The sequence below is a fragment of the Narcine bancroftii genome, chromosome 12 (genome assembly GCF_036971445.1).
Source record: "Narcine bancroftii isolate sNarBan1 chromosome 12, sNarBan1.hap1, whole genome shotgun sequence".
NCBI classification, from domain to species: Eukaryota; Metazoa; Chordata; class Chondrichthyes; order Torpediniformes; family Narcinidae; genus Narcine; species Narcine bancroftii.
In genome coordinates, this window is record NC_091480.1 from 34,520,439 (window position 1) to 34,535,040 (window position 14,602).

Sequence of the window (14,602 nt, forward strand, 5' to 3'; positions counted from 1 at the left end):
CATGAAATGTAGAATGCCAGCAGCATCTGTGAGGTCTGCCATTTTCACCACTGCTTTCACCTTTGCCACATGTGGTTTTGATCTTCTCCATGGTGACCACTTTAACACATCCTTCATGCGTGTTATACTGTCACAAGTATCTTGTACTCAAGATTCTGTGGAATCACATTATGAGAAGGACAGTAAAATCCCCATTGTCCAGAATTCAATCAACCAGAAACTCAAATAACCGGCCAAAAAAAATACGAAGGAAACAAATAATTGCAAATAAACAAGACTGGGCAGATAGACCTAGGATTGGTGGGGGTGGGGGGGGGGTGAGGGGGGAGAGAGGGGAAGAGCACTGAGACACACACAGGTTTGTCCCGCTGGACTAGCAGTACCCCTCAATGCGCGGGCATTCTTTTCAGTGTTGCCACTTGAGTACAGATGAGGTGGGTTGCCAGCACGAGGAAGGAGCGTTGAGGGCCTGTCCAGGACGCTTGCATGGAAGTGAGTTAGGTTGCCATGGTGAAGATGGGAGCAAGCATTCAGCCAATGAACCATAGCTCCTGTTTGAACAAAGTTGCGTGTTGAAGAGCCAGTTGAAGCCATTTGGCTTATCAAGGCTTTATCTGTAAACTTGGGGGAGGGGGTTAGTTATGATGGCCGCATGGTTAGTGCAATACTGTACAGCGCCAGTGAACGGGGCTTGAATTTAAATCTAATCTTGCAAATTACGGAAATTACTTGATTAAAATGAACTTTACATAATTAAAGACTATAATACTTCTCATTCTGCACTGCCTTTTGTCTTTTAAACGGTGTATTCTTAATGCAGGTGTAATAGGCATTAGAAGAGCAAGTCTCAGTCGAGTGGCAAATTTGCATATCTGGCACTCGTGATCCGTGTAGGTACCAGACAATGGGGATTTTACTGTAGTTGAGTAACGTATTCTGGGAACACACCATAACCTTGAAATGTGGAATGCTTACATATATTGTATTAGCATGAATGATGCTGTCCCTTTTATAAAATGGACAGGAACCACTGTGTAAAGGCAGAAGAAAGGGGAAAGGATTATGGCGGCAAAGGGCTACCAGGCTTGCTGGCTGCTTTAATCTTTTTAAGAGCCGTTGTATGGTGGCAATGGGATACCAGGCTTGCTGGCTGCTTTAATCTTTTTGAGAGCCGTAGTGTGGTGCCAATGGGCTACCAGGCTTGCTGGCTGCTTTAATCTTTTTAAGAGCCGTTGTATGGTGGCAATGGGATACCAGGCTTGCTGGCTGCTTTAATCTTTTTGAGAGCCGTAGTGTGGTGCCAATGGGCTACCAGGCTTGCTGGCTGCTTTAATCTTTTTGAGAGCCGTAGTGTGGTGCATATGGGCTACCAGGCTTGCTGGCTGCTTTAATCTTTTTAAGAGCAGTTGTATGGTGGCAATGGGCTACCAGGCTTGCTGGCTGCTTTAATCTTTTTGAGAGCCGTAGTGTGGTGCCAATGGGCTACCAGGCTTGCTGGATGCTTTAATCTTTTTGAGAGCCGTAGTGTGGTGCCAATGGGATACCAGGCTTGCTGGATGCTTTAATCTTTTTGAGAGCCGTAGTGTGGTGCCAATGGGCTACCAGGCTTGCTGGCTGCTTTAATCTTTTTGAGAGCCATAGTGTGGTGCCAATGGGCTACCAGGCTTGCTGGCTGCTTTAACCTTTTGGAGAGCAGTTGTATGGTGGCAATGGGCTACCAGGCTTGCTGGCTGCTTTAATCTTTTTGAGAGCCGTAGTGTGGTGCCAATGGGCTACCAGGCTTGCTGGATGCTTTAATCATTTTGAGAGCCATATTGTGGTGCCAATGGGCTACCAGTCTTGCTGGCTGCTTTAATCTTTTTGAGAGCCCTAGTGTGCTGCCAATGGGCTACCAGGCTTGCTGGCTGCTTTAATCTTTTTGAGAGCAGTTGTATGGTGGCAATGGGCTACCAGACTTGTTGGCTGCTTTAATCTTTTTGAGATCCGTAGTGTGGTGCCAATGGGCTACCAGGCTTGCTGGATGCTTTAATCTTTTTGAGAGCCGTAGTGTGGTGCCAATGGGCTACCAGGCTTGCTGGCTGCTTTAATCTTTTTAAGAGCAGTTGTATGGTGGCAATGGGCTACCAGGCTTGCTGGCTGCTTTAATCTTTTTGAGAGCCGTAGTGTGGTGCCAATGGGCAACCAGGCTTGCTGGATGCTTTAATCTTTTTGAGAGCCGTAGTGTGGTGCCAATGGGCTACCAAGCTTGCTGGATGCTTTAATCTTTTTAAGAGCAGTTGTATGGTGCCAATGGGCTACCAGGCTTGCTGGCTGCTTTAATCTTTTTGAGAGCCGTAGTGTGGTGCCAATGGGCTACCAGGCTTGCTGGCTGCTTTAATCTTTTTGAGAGCCGTAGTGTGGTGCCAATGGGCTACCAGGCTTGCTGGCTGCTTTAATCTTTTTGAGAGCCGTAATATGGTGCCAATGGGCTACCAGGCTTGATGGATGCTTTAATCTTTTTGATAGCAGTTGTATGGTGGCAATGGGCTACCAGGCTTGCTGGCTGCTTTAATCTTTTTAAGAGCAGTTGTATGGTGGCAATGGGCTACCAGGCTTGCTGGCTGCTTTAATCATTTTGAGAGCCGTAGTGTGGTGCCAATGGGCTACCAGGCTTGCTGGATGCTTTAATCTTTTTGAGAGCCGTAGTGTGGTGCCAATGGGCTACCAGGCTTGCTGGATGCTTTAATCTTTTTGAGAGCCGTAGTGTGGTGCCAATGGGCTACCAGGCTTGCTGGATGCTTTAATCTTTTTGAGAGCCGTAGTGTGGTGCCAATGGGATACCAGGCTTGCTGGATGCTTTAATCTTTTTGAGAGCCGTAGTGTGGTGCCAATGGGCTACCAGGCTTGCTGGCTGCTTTAACCTTTTTGAGAGCAGTTGTAAGGTGGCAATGGGCTACCAGGCTTGCTGGCTGCTTTAATCTTTTTGAGAGCCGTAGTGTGGTGCCAATGGGCTACCAGGCTTGCTGGATGCTTTAATCTTTTTGAGAGCCCTAATGTGGTGCCAATGGGCTACCAGGGTTGCTGGCTGCTTTAATCTTTTTGAGGGCAGTTGTATGGTGGCAATGGGCTACTAAACTTGCTGGCTGCTTTAATCTTTTTGACAGCCGTAGTGTGGTGCCAATGGGCTACCAGGCTTGCTGGATGCTTTAATCTTTTTGAGAGCCGTAGTGTGATGCCAATGGGCTACCAGGCTTACTGGCTGCTTTAATCTTTTTGAGAGCCGTAATGTGGTGCCAATGGTCTACCAGGCTTGCTGGCTGCTTTAATCTTTTTGAGAGCAGTTGTATGGTGGCAATGGGCTACCAGACTTGCTGGCTGCTTTAATCTTTTTGAGAGTCGTAGTGTGGTGCCAATGGGCTACCAGGCTTGCTGGATGCTTTAATCTTTTTAAGAGCAGTTGTATGGTGGCAATTGGCTACCAGGCTTGCTGGCTGCTTTAATCTTTTTGAGAGCCGTAATGTGGTGCCAATGGGCTACCAGGCTTGCTGGCTGATTTAATCTTTTTAAGAGCAGTTGTATGGTGGCAATGGGCTACCAGGCTTGCTTGCTGCTTTACTCTTTTTGAGAGCCCTAGTGTGGTGCCAATGGGCTACCAGGCTTGCTTGATACTTTAATCTTTTTGAGAGCCGTAGTGTGGTGCCAATGAGCTACCAGGCTTGCTGGCTGCTTTAATCATTTTGAGAGCCGTAGTATGGTGCCAATGGGCTACCAGGCTTGCTGGCTGCTTTAATCTTTTTGAGAGCCCTAGTGTGGTGCCAATGGGCTACCAGGCTTGCTGGCTGCTTTAATCTTCTTAAGAGCAGTTGTATAATGGCAATGGGCTACCAGGCTTGCTGGCTGCTTTAATCTTTTTGAGAGCCGTAGTGTGGTGCCAATCGGCTACCAGGCTTGCTGGCTGCTTTAATCTTTTTAAGAGCAGTTGTATGGTGGCAATGGGCTACCAGGCTTGCTGGCTGGTTTAATCTTTTTGAGAGCCGTAGTGTGGTGCCAATGGGCTACCAGGTTTGCTGGATGCTTTAATCTTTTTGAGAGCCGTAGTGTGGTGCCAATGAGCTACCAGGCTTGCTGGCTGCTTTAATCTTTTTGAGAGCCGTAGTGTGGTGCCAATGGGCTACCAGGCTTGCTGGCTGCTTTAATCATTTTGAGAGCCGTAGTATGGTGCCAATGGGCTACCAGGCTTGCTGGCTGCTTTAATCTTTTTGAGAGCCGTAGTATGGTGCCAGTGGGCTACCAAGCTTGCTGGCTGCTTTAATCTTTTTGAGAGCCGTAGTGTGGTGCCAATAATCTACCAGGCTTGCTGGCTGCTTTAATCTTTTTGAGAGCCGTAGTTTGGTGCCAATGGTCTACCAGGCTTGCTGGCTGCTTTAATCTTTTTGAGAGCCATAGTATGGTGCCAATGGGCTACCAAGCTTGCGGGCTGCTTTAATCTTTTTGAGAGCCGTTGTATGGTGGCAATGGGATACCAGGCTTGCTGGCTGCTTTAATCTTTTTGAGAGCCGTAGTGTGGTGCCAATGGGCTACCAGGCTTGCTGGCTGCTTTAATCTTTTTAAGAGCCGTTGTATGGTGGCAATGGGATACCAGGCTTGCTGGCTGCTTTAATCTTTTTGAGAGCCGTAGTGTGGTGCCAATGGGCTACCAGGCTTGCTGGCTGCTTTAATCTTTTTGAGAGCCGTAGTGTGGTGCATATGGGCTACCAGGCTTGCTGGCTGCTTTAATCTTTTTAAGAGCAGTTGTATGGTGGCAATGGGCTACCAGGCTTGCTGGCTGCTTTAATCTTTTTGAGAGCCGTAGTGTGGTGCCAATGGGCTACCAGGCTTGCTGGATGCTTTAATCTTTTTGAGAGCCGTAGTGTGGTGCCAATGGGATACCAGGCTTGCTGGATGCTTTAATCTTTTTGAGAGCCGTAGTGTGGTGCCAATGGGCTACCAGGCTTGCTGGCTGCTTTAATCTTTTTGAGAGCCATAGTGTGGTGCCAATGGGCTACCAGGCTTGCTGGCTGCTTTAACCTTTTGGAGAGCAGTTGTATGGTGGCAATGGGCTACCAGGCTTGCTGGCTGCTTTAATCTTTTTGAGAGCCGTAGTGTGGTGCCAATGGGCTACCAGGCTTGCTGGATGCTTTAATCATTTTGAGAGCCATATTGTGGAGCCAATGGGCTACCAGTCTTGCTGGCTGCTTTAATCTTTTTGAGAGCCCTAGTGTGCTGCCAATGGGCTACCAGGCTTGCTGGCTGCTTTAATCTTTTTGAGAGCAGTTGTATGGTGGCAATGGGCTACCAGACTTGTTGGCTGCTTTAATCTTTTTGAGATCCGTAGTGTGGTGCCAATGGGCTACCAGGCTTGCTGGATGTTTTAATCTTTTTGAGAGCCGTAGTGTGATGCCAATGGGCTACCAGGCTTGCTGGCTGCTTTAATCTTTTTAAGAGCAGTTGTATGGTGGCAATGGGCTACCAGGCTTGCGGGCTGATTTAATCTTTTTGAGAGCCGTAGTGTGGTGCCAATGGGCTACCAGGCTTGCTGGCTGCTTTAATCTTTTTAAGAGCAGTTGTATGGTGGCAATGGGCTACCAGGCTTGCTGGCTGCTTTAATCTTTTTGAGAGCCGTAGTGTGGTGCCAATGGGCAACCAGGCTTGCTGGATGCTTTAATCTTTTTGAGAGCCGTAGTGTGGTGCCAATGGGCTACCAAGCTTGCTGGATGCTTTAATCTTTTTAAGAGCAGTTGTATGGTGCCAATGGGCTACCAGGCTTGCTGGCTGCTTTAATCTTTTTGAGAGCCGTAGTGTGGTGCCAATGGGCTACCAGGCTTGCTGGCTGCTTTAATCTTTTTGAGAGCCGTAGTGTGGTGCCAATGGGCTACCAGGCTTGCTGGCTGCTTTAATCTTTTTGAGAGCCGTAATATGGTGCCAATGGGCTACCAGGCTTGATGGATGCTTTAATCTTTTTGATAGCAGTTGTATGGTGGCAATGGGCTACCAGGCTTGCTGGCTGCTTTAATCTTTTTAAGAGCAGTTGTATGGTGGCAATGGGCTACCAGGCTTGCTGGCTGCTTTAATCTTTTTGAGAGCCGTAGTGTGGTGCCAATGGGCTACCAGGCTTGCTGGATGCTTTAATCTTTTTGAGAGCCGTAGTGTGGTGCCAATGGGCTACCAGGCTTGCTGGATGCTTTAATCTTTTTGAGAGCCGTAGTGTGGTGCCAATGGGCTACCAGGCTTGCTGGATGCTTTAATCTTTTTGAGAGCCGTAGTGTGGTGCCAATGGGATACCAGGCTTGCTGGATGCTTTAATCTTTTTGAGAGCCGTAGTGTGGTGCCAATGGGCTACCAGGCTTGCTGGCTGCTTTAACCTTTTTGAGAGCAGTTGTAAGGTGGCAATGGGCTACCAGGCTTGCTGGCTGCTTTAATCTTTTTGAGAGCCGTAGTGTGGTGCCAATGGGCTACCAGGCTTGCTGGATGCTTTAATCTTTTTGAGAGCCCTAATGTGGTGCCAATGGGCTACCAGGGTTGCTGGCTGCTTTAATCTTTTTGAGGGCAGTTGTATGGTGGCAATGGGCTACTAAACTTGCTGGCTGCTTTAATCTTTTTGACAGCCGTAGTGTGGTGCCAATGGGCTACCAGGCTTGCTGGATGCTTTAATCTTTTTGAGAGCCGTAGTGTGATGCCAATGGGCTACCAGGCTTACTGGCTGCTTTAATCTTTTTGAGAGCCGTAATGTGGTGCCAATGGTCTACCAGGCTTGCTGGCTGCTTTAATCTTTTTGAGAGCAGTTGTATGGTGGCAATGGGCTACCAGACTTGCTGGCTGCTTTAATCTTTTTGAGAGTCGTAGTGTGGTGCCAATGGGCTACCAGGCTTGCTGGATGCTTTAATCTTTTTAAGAGCAGTTGTATGGTGGCAATTGGCTACCAGGCTTGCTGGCTGCTTTAATCTTTTTGAGAGCCGTAATGTGGTGCCAATGGGCTACCAGGCTTGCTGGCTGATTTAATCTTTTTAAGAGCAGTTGTATGGTGGCAATGGGCTACCAGGCTTGCTTGCTGCTTTACTCTTTTTGAGAGCCCTAGTGTGGTGCCAATGGGCTACCAGGCTTGCTTGATACTTTAATCTTTTTGAGAGCCGTAGTGTGGTGCCAATGAGCTACCAGGCTTGCTGGCTGCTTTAATCTTTTTGAGATCTGTAGTGTGGTGCCAATGAGCTACCAGGCTTGCTGGCTGCTTTAATCATTTTGAGAGCCGTAGTATGGTGCCAATGGGCTACCAGGCTTGCTGGCTGCTTTAATCTTTTTGAGAGCCCTAGTGTGGTGCCAATGGGCTACCAGGCTTGCTGGCTGCTTTAATCTTCTTAAGAGCAGTTGTATAATGGCAATGGGCTACCAGGCTTGCTGGCTGCTTTAATCTTTTTGAGAGCCGTAGTGTGGTGCCAATCGGCTACCAGGCTTGCTGGCTGCTTTAATCTTTTTAAGAGCAGTTGTATGGTGGCAATGGGCTACCAGGCTTGCTGGCTGGTTTAATCTTTTTGAGAGCCGTAGTGTGGTGCCAATGGGCTACCAGGTTTGCTGGATGCTTTAATCTTTTTGAGAGCCGTAGTGTGGTGCCAATGAGCTACCAGGCTTGCTGGCTGCTTTAATCTTTTTGAGAGCCGTAGTGTGGTGCCAATGGGCTACCAGGCTTGCTGGCTGCTTTAATCATTTTGAGAGCCGTAGTATGGTGCCAATGGGCTACCAGGCTTGCTGGCTGCTTTAATCTTTTTGAGAGCCGTAGTATGGTGCCAGTGGGCTACCAAGCTTGCTGGCTGCTTTAATCTTTTTGAGAGCCGTAGTGTGGTGCCAATAATCTACCAGGCTTGCTGGCTGCTTTAATCTTTTTGAGAGCCGTAGTTTGGTGCCAATGGTCTACCAGGCTTGCTGGCTGCTTTAATCTTTTTGAGAGCCATAGTATGGTGCCAATGGGCTACCAAGCTTGCTGGATGCTTTAATCTTTTTAGGAGCAGTTGTATGGTGCCAATGGGCTACCAGGCTTGCGGGCTGCTTTAATCTTTTTGAGAGCCGTTGTATGGTGGCAATGGGCTACCAGACTTGTTGGGTGCTTTAATCTTTTTGAGATCCGTAGTGTGGTGCCAATGGGCTACCAGGCTTGCTGGATGCTTTAATCTTTTTGAGAGCCGTAGTGTGATGCCAATGGGCTACCAGGCTTGCTGGCTGCTTTAATCTTTTTAAGAGCAGTTGTATGGTGGCAATGGGCTACCAGGCTTGCGGGCTGATTTAATCTTTTTGAGAGCCGTAGTGTGGTGCCAATGGGCTACCAGGCTTGCTGGCTGCTTTAATCTTTTTAAGAGCAGTTGTATGGTGGCAATGGGTACCAGGCTTGCTGGCTGCTTTAATCTTTTTGAGAGCCGTAGTGTGGTGCCAATGGGCTACCAGGCTTGCTGGATGCTTTAATCTTTTTGAGAGCAGTAGTGTGGTGCCAATTGGCTACCAAGCTTGCTGGATGCTTTAATCTTTTTAAGAGCAGTTGTATGGTGCCAATGGGCTACCAGGCTTGCTGGCTGCTTTAATCTTTTTGAGAGCCGTAGTGTGGTGCCAATGGGCTACCAGGCTTGCTGGCTGCTTTAATCTTTTTGAGAGCCGTAGTGTGGTGCCAATGGGATACCAGGCTTGCTGGCTGCTTTAATCTTTTTGAGAGCCGTAATATGGTGCCAATGGGCTACCAGGCTTGATGGATGCTTTAATCTTTTTGATAGCAGTTGTATGGTGGCAATGGTCTACCAGGCTTGCTGGCTGCTTTAATCTTTTTAAGAGCAGTTGTATGGTGGCAATGGGCTACCAGGCTTGCTGGCTGCTTTAATCTTTTTGAGAGCCGTAGTGTGGTGCCAATGGGCTACCAGGCTTGCTGGATGCTTTAATCTTTTTGAGAGCCGTAGTGTGGTGCCAATGGGCTACCAGGCTTGCTGGATGCTTTAATCTTTTTGAGAGCCGTAGTGTGGTGCCAATGGGCTACCAGGCTTGCTGGATGCTTTAATCTTTTTGAGAGCCGTAGTGTGGTGCCAATGGGCTACCAGGCTTGCTGGATGCTTTAATCTTTTTGAGAGCCGTAGTGTGGTGCCAATGGGCTACCAGGCTTGCTGGCTGCTTTAACCTTTTTTAGAGCAGTTGTAAGGTGGCAATGGGCTACCAGGCTTGCTGGCTGCTTTAATCTTTTTGAGAGCCGTAGTGTGGTGCCAATGGGCTACCAGGCTTGCTGGATGCTTTAATCTTTTTGAGAGCCATAGTGTGGTGCCAATGAGCTACCAGGCTTGCTGGCTGCTTTAATCTTTTTGAGAGCCCTAGTGTGGTGCCAATGGGATACCAGGCTTGCTGGATGCTTTAATCTTTTTGAGAGCCGTAGTGTGGTGCCAATGATCTACCAGGCTTGCTGGCTGCTTTAATCTTTTTAAGAGCCGTAGTTTGGTGCCAATGGTCTACCAGGCTTGCTGGCTGCTTTAATCTTTTTGAGAGCCGTAGTTTGGTGCCAATGGGCTACCAAGCTTGCTGGATGCTTTAATCTTTTTAGGAGCAGTTGTATGGTGCCAATGGGCTACCAGGCTTGCTGGCTGCTTTAATCTTTTTAAAAGCCGTAGTATGGTGTCAATGGGATACCAGGCTTGCTGGCTGCTTTAATCTTTTTGAGAGCCGTAGTGTGGTGCCAATGGGCTACCAGGCTTGCTGGCTGCTTTAATCTTTTTGAGAGCCATAGTATGGTGCCAATGGGCTACCAAGCTTGCTGGATGCTTTAATCTTTTTAGGAGCAGTTGTATGGTGCCAATGGGCTACCAGGCTTGCTGGCTGCTTTAATCTTTTTAAAAGCCGTAGTATGGTGTCAATGGGATACCAGGCTTGCTGGCTGCTTTAATCTTTTTGAGAGCCGTAGTGTGGTGCCAATGGGCTACCAGGCTTGCTGGCTGCTTTAATCTTTTTAAGAGCAGTTGTATGGTGGCAATGGGCTATTGCTGGCTGGTTTAATCTTTTTGAGAGCCGTAGTGTGGTGCCAATGGGCTACCAGGCTTGCTGGATGCTTTAATCTTTTTGAGAGCCGTAGTGTGGTGCCAATGAGCTACCAGGCTTGCTGGTTACTTTAATCTTTTTGAGAGCCGTAGTGTGGTGCCAATGGGCTACCAGGCTTGCTGGCTGCTTTAATCTTTTTGAGAGCCGTAGTATGGTGCCAATGGGCTACCAAGCTTGCTGGCTGTTTTAATCTTTTTGAGAGCCGTAGTGTGGTGCCAATGGGCTACCAGGCTTGCTGGCTGCTTTAATCTTTTTTTTAGAGCCGTAGTATGGTGCCAGTGGGCTACCAGGCTTGCGGGCTGCTTTAATCTTTTTGAGAGCCGTTGTATGGTGGCAATGGGCTACCAGACTTGTTGGCTGCTTTAATCTTTTTGAGATCCGTAGTGTGGTGCCAATGGGCTACCAGGCTTGCTGGATGCTTTAATCTTTTTGAGAGCCGTAGTGTGATGCCAATGGGCTACCAGGCTTGCTGGCTGATTTAATCTTTTTGAGAGCCGTAGTGTGGTGCCAATGGGCTACCAGGCTTGCGGGCTGATTTAATCTTTTTGAGAGCCGTAGTGTGGTGCCAATGGGCTACCAGGCTTGCTGGCTGCTTTAATCTTTTTAAGAGCAGTTGTATGGTGGCAATGGGTACCAGGCTTGCTGGCTGCTTCAATCTTTTTGAGAGCCGTAGTGTGGTGCCAATGGGCTACCAGGCTTGCTGGATGCTTTAATCTTTTTGAGAGCAGTAGTGTGGTGCCAATGGGCTACCAAGCTTGCTGGATGCTTTAATCTTTTTAAGAGCAGTTGTCTGGTGCCAATGGGCTACCAGGCTTGCTGGCTGCTTTAATCTTTTTGAGAGCCGTAGTGTGGTGCCAATGGGCTACCAGGCTTGCTGGCTGCTTTAATCTTTTTGAGAGCCGTAGTGTGGTGCCAATGGGCTACCAGGCTTGCTGGCTGCTTTAATCTTTTTGAGAGCCGTAATATGGTGCCAATGGGCTACCAGGCTTGATGGATGCTTTAATCTTTTTGATAGCAGTTGTATGGTGGCAATGGTCTACCAGGCTTGCTGGCTGCTTTAATCTTTTTAAGAGCAGTTGTATGGTGGCAATGGGCTACCAGGCTTGCTGGCTGCTTTAATCTTTTTGAGAGCCGTAGTGTGGTGCCAATGGGCTACCAGGCTTGCTGGATGCTTTAATCTTTTTGAGAGCCGTAGTGTGGTGCCAATGGGCTACCAGGCTTGCTGGATGCTTTAATCTTTTTGAGAGCCGTAGTGTGGTGCCAATGGGCTACCAGGCTTGCTGGATGCTTTAATCTTTTTGAGAGCCGTAGTGTGGTGCCAATGGGCTACCAGGCTTGCTGGATGCTTTAATCTTTTTGTTAGCCGTAGTGTGGTGCCAATGGGCTACCAGGCTTGCTGGCTGCTTTAACCTTTTTGAGAGCAGTTGTAAGGTGGCAATGGGCTACCAGGCTTGCTGGCTGCTTTAATCTTTTTGAGAGCCGTAGTGTGGTGCCAATGGGCTACCAGGCTTGCTGGATGCTTTAATCTTTTTGAGAGCCATAGTGTGGTGCCAATGAGCTACCAGGCTTGCTGGCTGCTTTAATCTTTTTGAGAGCCCTAATGTGGTGCCAATGGGCTACCAGGGTTGCTGGCTGCTTTAATCTTTTTGAGGGCAGTTGTATGGTGGCAATGGGCTACCAAACTTGCTGGCTGCTTTAATCTTTTTGAGAGTCGTAGTGTGGTGCCAATGGGCTACCAGGCTTGCTGGATTCTTAAATCTTTTTGAGATCCGTAGTTTGATGCCAATGGGATACCAGGCTTGCTGGCTGCTTTAATCTTTTTGAGAGCCGTAATGTCGTGCCAATGGGCTACCAGGCTTGCTGGCTGCTTTAATCTTTTTAAGAGCAGTTGTATGGTGGCAATTGGCTACCAGGCTTGCTGGCTGCTTTAATCTTTTTGAGAGCCGTAATGTGGTGCCAATGGGCTACCAGGCTTGCTGGCTGATTTAATCTTTTTAAGAGCAGTTGTATGGTGGCAATGGGCTACCAGGCTTGCTTGCTGCTTTACTCTTTTTGAGAGCCCTAGTGTGGTGCCAATGGGCTACCAGGCTTGCTGGATACTTTAATCTTTTTGAGAGCCGTAGTGTGGTGCCAATGAGCTACCAGGCTTGCTGGCTGCTTTAATCTTTTTGAGATCCATAGTGTGGTGCCAATGGGCTACCAGGCTTGCTGGCTGCTTTAATCATTTTGAGAGCCGTAGTATGGTGCCAATGGGCTACCAGGCTTGCTGGCTGCTTTAATCTTTTTGAGAGCCGTAGTGTGGTGCGAATGGGCTACCAAGCTTGCTGGCTGCTTTAATCTTTTTGAGAGCCGTAATGTGGTGCCAATGGGCTACCAGGCTTGCTGGCTGCTTTAGTGTTTTTGAGAGCAGATGTATGGTGGCAATGGGCTACCAGGCTTGCTGGCTGCTTTAATCTTTTTGAGAGCCCTAGTGTGGTGCCAATGGGCTACCAGGCTTGCTGGCTGCTTTAATCTTTTTGAGCCGTAGTGTGGTGCCAATGGGCTACCGGGCTTGCTGGCTGCTTTAATCTTTTTGAGAGCCGTAGTGTGGTGCCAATGGGCAACCAGGCTTGCTGGCTGCTTTAATCTTTTTAAGAGCAGTTGTATGGTGGCAATGGGCTACCAGGCTTGCTGCCTGCTTTAATCTTTTTGAGAGCCGTAGTGCGGTGCCAATGGGCTACCAGGCTTGCTGGCTGCTTTCATCTTTTTGAGAGCCGTAATGTGGCGCCAATGGGCTAGCAGGCTTGCTGGATGCTTTAATCTTTTTGAGAGCAGTTGTATGGTGGCAATGGGCTACCAGGCTTGCTGGCTGCTTTAATCTTTTTAAGAGCAGTTGTATGGTGGCAATGGGCTACCAGACTTGCTGGCTGCTTTAATCTTTTTGAGAGCCGTAGTGTGGTGCCAATTGGCTACCAGGCTTGCTGGATGCTTTAATCTTTTTGAGAGCCGTAGTGTGGTGCCAATGGGCTACCAGGCTTGCTGGATGCTTTAATCTTTTTGAGAGCCGTAGTGTGGTGCCAATGGGATACCAGGCTTGCTGGATGCTTTAATCTTTTTGAGAGCCGTAGTGTGGTGCCAATGGGCTACCAGGCTTGCTGGCTGCTTTAATCTCTTTGAGAGCCCTAGTGTGGTGCCAATGGGCTACCAGGCTTGCTGGCTGCTTTAATCTTTTTAAGAGCAGTTGTATGGTGGCAATGGGCTACCAGGCTTGCTGGCTGCTTTAATCTTTTTGAGAGCCGTAGTGTGGTGCCAATCGGCTACCAGGCTTGCTGGCTGCTTTAATCTTTTTAAGAGCATTTGTATGGTGGCAATGGGCTACCAGGCTTGCTGGCTGGTTTAATCTTTTTGAGAGCCGTAGTGTGGTGCCAATGGGCTACCAGGTTTGCTGGATGCTTTAATCTTTTTGAGAGCCGTAGTGTGGTGCCAATGAGCTACCAGGCTTGCTGGATGCTTTAATCTTTTTGAGAGCCGTAGTGTGGTGCCAATGAGCTACCAGGCTTGCTGGCTGCTTTAATCTTTTTGAGAGCCGTAGTGTGGTGCCAATGGGCTACCAGGCTTGCTGGCTGCTTTAATCTTTTTGAGAGCCGTAGTATGGTGCCAATGGGCTACCAAGCTTGCTGGTTGCTTTAATCTTTTTGAGAGCCGTAGTGTGGTGCCAATGGGCTACCAGGCTTGCTGGCTGCTTTAATCATTTTGAGAGCCGTAGTATGGTGCCAATGGGCTACCAGGCTTGCTGGCTGCTTTAATCTTTTTGAGAGCCGTAGTATGGTGCCAGTGGGCTACCAAGCTTGCTGGCTACTTTAATCTTTTTGAGAGCCGTAGTGTGGTGCCAACGAGCTACCAGGCTTGCTGGCTGCTTTAATCTTTTTGAGAGCCGTAGTGTGGTGCCAATGGTCTACCAGGCTTGCTGGCTGCTTTAATCTTTTTAAGAGCAGTTGTATGGTGGCAATTGGCTACCAGGCTTGCTGGCTGCTTTAATCTTTTTGAGAGCCGTAATGTGGTGCCAATGGGCTACCAGGCTTGCTGGCTGATTTAATCTTTTTAAGAGCAGTTGTATGGTGGCAATGGGCTACCAGGCTTGCTTGCTGCTTTACTCTTTTTGAGAGCCCTAGTGTGGTGCCATTGGGCTACCAGGCTTGCTGGATACTTTAATCTTTTTGAGAGCCGTAGTGTGGTGCCAATGAGCTACCAGGCTTGCTGGCTGCTTTAATCTTTTTGAGATCCGTAGTGTGGTGCCAATGGGCTACCAGGCTTGCTGGCTGCTTTAATCATTTTGAGAGCCGTAGTATGGTGCCAATGGGCTACCAGGCTTGCAGGCTGCTTTAATCTTTTTGAGAGCCGTAGTGTGGTGCGAATGGGCTACCAAGCTTGCTGGCTGCTTTAATCTTTTTGAGAGCCGTAATGTGGTGCCAATGGGCTACCAGGCTTGCTGGCTGCTTTAGTGTTTTTGAGAGCAGATGTATGGTGGCAATGGGCTACCAGGCTTGCTGGCTGC